The sequence below is a fragment of the Otolemur garnettii genome, unplaced genomic scaffold, assembly GCF_000181295.1.
Source record: "Otolemur garnettii isolate 467f Iridium unplaced genomic scaffold, OtoGar3 scaffold00411, whole genome shotgun sequence".
In the NCBI taxonomy this organism is placed as follows: Eukaryota; Metazoa; Chordata; class Mammalia; order Primates; family Galagidae; genus Otolemur; species Otolemur garnettii.
Window position 1 is genome coordinate 39,390 of NW_003852806.1, and position 8,669 is coordinate 48,058.

Consider the following 8,669-nt stretch of genomic DNA (forward strand, 5'->3'; position numbering starts at 1 on the left):
CCACTGAAAGGGCACAGGCTGGCTGACTGGCGGGGGTATGCATTCTGAGATTCCCTCCATCCGGCTTTCCTTTCCTCTCTCTCTCTCTTTCTCCTTTTCTGCTTGCTGGCTTGCTTTGAAAGTTCATTCTCATTCTCTCTCTCTCTTTATATGGTTTTAGGATTTACTGCCAAAATAGTGTTTCCAAAAAATATGTTCATGCCACCTTTGCTCTATAGCTCAGTTTGTAGTCTCATATTTTGGGAATGGGTTTATTATTTTATTTTGTTCTTATATTTGTCTTATGTAAGTAATATATTTATACAGATCTGAAATCAAAATTATAAAAGGAGACACACCTGAGATTTTCGCTTCCATCCCAGATTTCTCTTTCTATTTCTCTCCCTTACGTTTTAGGTGGCAATACTTTTGTCCATGTAATTGAATGTATTCACTTTTTCTTATTCATTAACAAGAAGTCTTCCACTTTTAAATAAATATTTTAAAATATTTGCATATGTGCAGCATATATTGGGTCTACTTAATTTTTTTGATGTTGTGATTTTATGCATTTTAATCCTTTACTTTCTGTTTTCTGATCTTAATTGAGTATGTGCCTGCACTTCATGATTATTTATCAAGAAATGCATTTGGTTTCTTCTGATGTTTTGACTCATGCATTATACAGTACACATATCATTCATCCAAGTGGAATCTTACTTAATAACTATGAAAGAAAAAGCAATAGTGAATGGTAAATGTGGGTACTCATTCTTTGATAGTTACTGAATTAAGCACTCTACCACAGTTTTTAAAATCTTCACAGAACCTAGAGAGGTTTCAAATTGCCAGTTAATTTAACAGATGAGCAATTGAGGCAGGGAGAAGTTAAAAAACATTCCCAAGCTCTTAGACTTTGATGTGATAAGAGATTTCAACTCAAGCTCTGTGGTTCAGATAATGAGATGTGTTCATTCCATTCACATTTCCTATCTGTAATGAGCGCTAACATTATTTCATAAGGTTACGGGTCACTGATATTCCTAGGGGAATTGCTTCTTCATATTTCCTGCCCAGTCTTCTGTTAGAGTATTAATTTTTTCTTTTGTAAGAATTATTATAAACCATTTTAGAGATATTAATCTTTATTAACCTTTTATGATACGTGTTGAAAAATGTAGCTCAGCTGCTATTATACAGGTCATTAGAAAAGTTTTGAGATACACAAAAATCAGGAAATATAATATTGGCACAGGCAGAAACAAATGAAGCCCTTCTGCCATCACCAGTAAGCTGAGTGAGCTGAAATTTGCACAAGTGAATCAGAAAAGATGCTGTTGGGTGATTGGTGGGACCACACCTATGGTTCATCTTACAAGGGTACATGTGAATCTTTCTAAATGTAGACTATAAATGTCTTCACACAATAACTGAGAAAATAACATGAAGGCCATGTTAACCAGTTTGATGAAAATATTCCAGATTGTATATAGAACCAGCATACTGTACCCCATGACTGCATTAATGTACACAGCTATGATTTAATTAAAAAAAAAATCCAGTCCCAGCCAAAAGCTGCAAAAAAAAAAAAAAAAAAAAAAAAAAAAAAAAAGAAAGAAAGGATGCTGTTAACTATGTTTCTTGGAATTGAAGTAATAGACTGTAATGAAGTCTGTTTCAAAACTTTCATACTTACCCATTTATTTTTGGCATCTTTTGGTACATAGAACTTTGAATATTACTTGTTATCAAATCTGCCAGTGTCCTTTGTCTCTGCTTGGGACAAGTCAACACATTGTGCACGTGGATCCTGATGGGTGACCAACTGAACATGAAAGATGGTAAAGGACAGGGAAGAGGGAAGTGGGGACTCATGTTAGGGACATCTACAAAATCAGCAATGGGGTAATAGATGGCAGCCATTGTGTTGCTTGGATTTGGATAAATGTTGGCTAATCAACAGGCAGATGGCTTTTGCCCTGTTGCAATACTTCTGGATAGTTTTAACTTCTGTGTTGTTATGCCATTCTAGGCCGTGTGACAAAGGAATGAAGGGTAGGAGGGTGGCTAAGGTCACGGCACCAAAAGGCGGCATCCTGGATAAGTTTTATCAGTAAGCCTGGGTGCTGGGAATGTCTAAATAGAGGGAGACGAGGAACTATTCCTGAGTGATGTGAGGTGTCTAGAATGCAAAGACTGATCCAGCAATCAGTATCCAGCAATACCGATAATCAACACAACTGTAAAACAAGTGTATGGATTATGCATCTGGAGGGAAGGAAAGGTGGGGGTAGGTATCTCGACTTTCTACAGAGAGCAACAGCAAGGGTAAAGATTCTCACGATGCTCAAATGATGACAACTAGGGGAGCATATCGTTTAACCTCCATTAAAAAGGCAAAAGGCACTACTTACCGCGGATTTCCCTTGAAGACTATTAAGGTCTGACAGAGACTCACTTTTCCACTCCTGAGAGCCCAGCGTTTTCTCCTGGTTTTTCTTGCTGGGACAAGAGTATGGCAGGGCTGGCTTCACTTGACTATGATGAATCCGGGGTTTGACTCCAGTGATTTTGGCAGAGGAGTTGCCTCAAGATAGATTTCATAGGGCCCTTCATTGGGGCCTTGTTAGTCAAGATTTCTCCAGATTTAACAGTTCTCCAGGCCAGATGCGATGTAGCGGATCGTCCACCAGGAACAACAACCTGCTGGAAGCAAACTCATGACCAGCAGTTAGAGTGAGCCCTGCAGATTGTACTTATTTACTGGTATTTAATTCTTTAACAAGTAAGCTGCTGAGGCTCTTAGTTTAGAGTGAAAGAGCAGGAAGGGTCTCCCATATAGAATTTCAAAAGGGCTCAACCTGAGCTGACGGCTAGGGGGCACTCCAGCTCTAAGTAGGGCAATAGCCCAGGAAAGATTAGTTTCTCAAAGATTTTAGATAATATTTTTGGTATAGTATAATTCATCTTCTCAGTTTTTCTGCTGGACTGTGGTTCCCAGGGCGTACAGAGATTCCAAGTTATACTGAAGATGTGGGAAACATCCTGTGTGACCTTGGCTACAAGGGGAGCACCATTTTTGCTCTGAATGAAACTAGAACTCCAAACTGAGCACTTGTGGTGTTCAACACAGTACCAGCTACATCCACTGCTATGTTCCCAGAGGGAATTGCCCTATAATACTTCTGCTATCACTTTCTTACTTCTAGAAAGGCAGTGGAATCGTGAAGCTGTCCAGAAAAATATAATGCTCCTAAAGTCACAGACTGGAGTTTTAATTTGCTACTGTTCTAACTGGAAGCAAGCGACTTCGGTATTTATTACGGAGTCACCTGGGTCAGACACAGTGACTCAGACCTGCCCTGAGCCACACTGAAAACCTTCCTTGTGGCTTCTGCTGGTACACAGGATAGACCATCCCTGTCTCACTTCCTGCCCCAACTTTACTGTATCCTGAATACAGGAACCTTGCCTCCACATAAGCCCCACTGTACATTGCAGGCCTAAGTGAGCAGCTGCACCTTGCCCCTCCATCCCACCCAATGCTGCCCAAGACTAAGCTGCCTTCTCCAGGTCGCACTCAGCACTCTGGCTCACAGCTTGGTTCTTCAGATCTCCTGGAGCTCCTGAAGGCCCATTCATTCCACTGCCTAGGAAAGTTAAGGTCCCATAGTGTTGATTTGTAAGAAGAGACATTTGGGGGAGAGCATGGTGGGAAGCTTAGTGAATTTAAGTACCCGTGAATTTAACAGATGAAAAACTGAGGGGAGGAGAAGTTAAATAAGGTTCTCAAGGTCATCAGCTTTGATGTGATACTGATTTTAACCCAAGTGCTATGATATAGAATGTAAGATTTGTTAATTTACTTTGCATTTTCTAATATTTTGAGTGCTAGCATTATTTCATAAATTTACCAGCCATTTATGTTTCTTTGGTTAATTACCTTTTCATCCTTCTTTCTTTTCATTGGAGTATTAATATTTCTTTTTAATGTGTAAGAATTTTTTTTTAAATAGATAATCTCACTCTGCTTGCTGGGTAGAGTGCTGTGGCATCATAGCTCACAGCAACCTCAAACTTTTGGGCTCAAGAGATCCTCTTGCCCAGCCTCCTAAGTAGTTGGGACTATAGGTCCATCACAATGCCCAGCTAGTTTTTTTTTCTTTCTTTCTATTTTTAGTAGAGATTGGCTCTCGTTCTTACTCAGGCTCCAACCCCTGAGCCCAAGCTATCCACCTGCTTCAGCTTCCCAGAATTCTAGGATTATAGTCATGAGTCATCTCACCTGGCCATATATAAGAATCATTCAACACCACTTTAGAGACAGTGACCTTTAGGATATATGTCGACAAAATTTCCCCTCATTAGCAATTATTTATTTTTATCACCTTTGGGAAATAGAAATTTGAATATTACTTTTAGTTAAATATACCAGTTTTGAGGTCTCTGCTTTGGATATCAGGCTTAGAGAGGTCAGTCTCATCTGCCACATATATTTAATTCATCAGTGTTAAATTCTAGTTCTTTTCATTTTTAGTTTTGTTACACTGAACTCTCTGCTTGTACTCAGTAAGGGAGAAGTTCAAATTTTGTTTCCATATGATGAGTCAATTCCCAAAAGAGAATTTATTGAATAACTGGTTACTTCCTCACTGAACTGAATGTAAAGTTTTATTCTACGGTAAGATGTTGCCTATGCAGATGTCTTTCCGGGGCTTCCCCTGTAGTCAGTGAAGCTATCCATTCTAGTGCCAGTATTGCTTTCTATGTATTACCGTGGCTCGATAGCTTTTTTTACTTAGTTGAGAATTTTGTTTGCCTTCTAGTATGATAGCAATTTTTTCCTTTGCAATTTTTAACTTTATGGCTTCTGTCCTGACAAGGATATTTGAGTCTACAATATTCTTGAACTTGTCTCCTGCAAAGGGAACAGAAAGGCTCGGCACTGAGAGCTGCTCCTATGGCAGCCTCACACTACTACACATGTGGTCCCTGAGGCAAAGGGGAGACCACTAGAGACCCTGCTCTTCTTATTCCCAGCTGTGATGAGAGCAGAAGATAAGTTACCTGAGGGAGGCCATATGACTTCTTATTTTGAGCATTTTAAACGTATATCCAAACACATGTATTACAGTAGCAGGGGATGTCTCTATAGGTAATTTTACATCCATCTACTCTAATTCTTTGACATCTACTATTCCAGCTACCAATCCAAGTATCTTGGAGATATCATGTAGTTTCTGAGCATAAGTTTACCACATAACCAGAGGATGCCCAAGTGAGTTTATAGTTCAAATAAGCCAAAAATACTTTTTAAATTTAAGTATGTATCAATATTGCATGGCATCCCCGCCTATGCTTTCTGTTTTTCTTTTTCTTACTAAGTCTCACAATGCTACTTGAGGGCATCTTTTTATCTGAAGATGAACAGAAATCTACCAACAAATATATCTGCATCTCTTTCTGTCTCCCCTGCCAGACACACGTATATTTTTACCTTTCAGTAGAGTTAAATGGAGACCAATGTATCTGTTCCTCATTCCTCTATTCAAGCAGGTTCAAACCAGATTCTGGTGGTGGTTTCCTGAAAATGAATTTACAGATATAACAAAGGAACATGATCGAGGATAATAAGTATCAGCACAAGACCAGACCAAGGCAGCAGCTGTAACTCTTTGAAACTCCGGTGGGCAGGAAGGCAGCCTGACTCAGGACTGCTCACTCCACAGGGACCGGCACTCTGCACCCAGGCCAGCTTCCTGCCATCCCTGCCCTCCACCTGCAGCAGTCCCGACCTCCGCATGCTCCTGCCTTCCCTTCTGGAGAGGGCTGCTCTCAGCAGCCACAGGGGAGCGCTGGAGAAGAGGCTTGGAGCAGACAGGGCGGGGCTGCCCCCAGGCCTCCCGGGGCCCCGCCCCTTCTGAGTGAGCAGCTTGGAGTTTCTAAGGCAGATCCTTGGTCACTTCTCTGTGCCTGTGTCTCAGGCAGGAGGACCAGCTCCCACCGACCTCCTTTCCCCCTGGAATCACTTTCTTTCTGAGTGGGATCTGGGTTTGGGGGTGTTCTGCTCTTGCAGAAGTAATTCTCTATATTTTTATGGCACCTTTGATCATCGGGTTCTTTCTGTCTAAGTCCCAGGAACGAAGCATGCAGTGGGCGCTAGCGCTGCTTCTTGCTTTCGCGCACCCAGGTGAGTGTGCTGCTGGTCAGTGCTCAGGGCCCGAGCGTGTTTTGCAGGGGGTGCCGTGCTAAGGGCTTCTTCATTATTTTTTGTTGTTCCCATTGCAGCCAGCCAGATAGCTTCCAATTTGGAAGGGAGCATTGTGTCAGTCACCAGGAAAACGGGTTTAGCTGTTGTTATCAACTGTGACATTTCACAGAGTACCTCCTACCTCCACTGGTACCTCTCCCAGGAGGGCAGGCCCATACAGCGCTTTCTCTACTACCACGTCGGTACTACCAGGACGCTTGTGGACTCAGGATTCAGTCAAGAGAAATACAGTGCTTATCAAGGCCGGGATGGCAATTATAAATTGCTACTGAAAAACGTGAAAGCCAGTGACTCTGGTGTGTATTACTGTGCCTCCTGGTCTGGCACAGTGACTCAGGCCTGCTCTGTGCCGCACTGAAAACTTAACTTGTGGCTTTTCCTGCTACACAGTATAGATCAGCGCCTGTCACACTTCCCGCATAGACTTCGTTCCCTTCATGACAGAGAGAAACCCTGATCTCATGGCTTACTCACACCTGTTACAACCCACTGCTGCTGTCCGCAACTGCACCTGTTCCACCCCCTCTCCCCCCAGGACTCTCCTATAGTCTGAGCTGCCTTCTTCAGGCCAACCCAGCACTCTGGCTCCCAGTCTTGATTCCACTAGCTCTCTAGGGCTGGGGGAGGCACCCTCACTGTGCTTCCCGGGATGGTTAAGAGCTCAGAGCCTTGACCTGCCAAGGGAGACATTTATGAGGTGGGCATTGCGGGAAGGTTAGTTGTAGTAAGTCATTTTCCAGTCGTTATTAGGGACCTTTGCTGGGAATTGCTCATGCATTGTATTTTTAACCGTTTGAGCAATGTTACTACACTCGGCAAGGGTCATGCATTTTGAAATTTCTTCCTCTCCTGTCTCTGTCTCTCACTTTCTCTCTCGTTTGCTCATTTGCTTTTTAATTTTTTTTCTTCTCTCTTTTTCTTTCTTTAGTCTTAGGATGTATGATGAAAATAATACTTCAGAAAATCATATGAAATAATTTTCCTGTCTATGTTTATGCCACCTTTGATATTGAACTAGTCATTTTTAGTTAGTTTGTATTTTCATATTTTGGGGATTCATTTTATTATTTAATTTTGTTGTATATTTGTTTCCTACAGGTAAAACATTTATGTGGGTCTGAAGTCAAGATATTATAAGAAGATGCATTTAGATATTTTTGCTTTCATCCTCGATTTCTCTTCCCTCTTCTCTCCCTCACCTTACAGGTGACACTGTCAATTATTTTGTTATGTCAGTTGCATATTTTCACTGTTCCTTAATTATTCAGAAGAAGTTTTTCACCTTTTTAAACCATATGTGCAGCTATTATTGTTCCCATTTAATTTAATATTCATATTCTCATTTAGGTATTCTGGTTATTTTATTTTATTTTACTTTTTTATTTTATTTTTGAGACAACATCTCAAGCTGTCCCCTGGGTAGAGTGCTGTGGTGTCATAGCTCACAGCAACCTCCAACTCTTGGGGTCAAGTGATCCTCTTGCCTCAGTTATTTTTTTCTATTTTTAGTAGAGATGGGGGTGTGTGAGGAGTCTCACTTTTGCTTAAGCTGATCTTGAACTTGTGAACTCAAGTTATCCGCCCACTTTGGCCTCCAAGAGTACTCAGATTACAGGCATGAGCCATGGTGCCTGGCCTGTATATTTTAGTTAATGTTTTATTTTCCATTTTCTGACATTACTTAAATACCCACTTTTCATGGTTATCTGTAAAAATGCCTTTCAGTTCCTTCAATGTTTTACCCATTTATAACATCATATAACATGTCATTGATCCTCTAGAATTTTTTACAATAATTACTCTAGGAATAGTAATAGTCATAATAATAAATAGTAAATATGGGTATTTAATCTCTGATTTTTACTGCAGCACACACTTTACATGTAATGACTTGTTTAATTTTCACAGAAATCTTATGGAAGGTTCAAAGTAGCCATTAAAATCTGAGGCAGGGTGAAGTTATATAAAGCTCCCAGGGTCTTTGATATGACAGAGATTTCAACCAGAGCTCTGTGGCTCAGAAAATATGACCATAATTCCATTTGTATTTCCTTACCGTTAGTAAGTACTAGCTTTATTTGATAAGTTCAGGTTTTTCTTTGGTTAATTGCCTATTTACACATTCTTCCATGGAAGTATTAGTTTTTCTTTTTGGTTTGTAAAAATTATTATCACTATTTTAGAGATACTAACATTTTATGATGTGTGTTAACAACATTTCCCATTTTGGGCTATTATATGTTTTGTCACCTTTGGGAAATAGAACTTTGAATATTACTTGTAATAAAATACATCAGTTTTTATCTCTACTTTTGGTATCAGGCTTAGAGAGGTCAATCTTACCTGCCATTTCTATGCAATTCATCAATGATAAATTCTAGAGCTTTTTATTTTTCTTTCTTTCTTTTTTTTTTTTTTT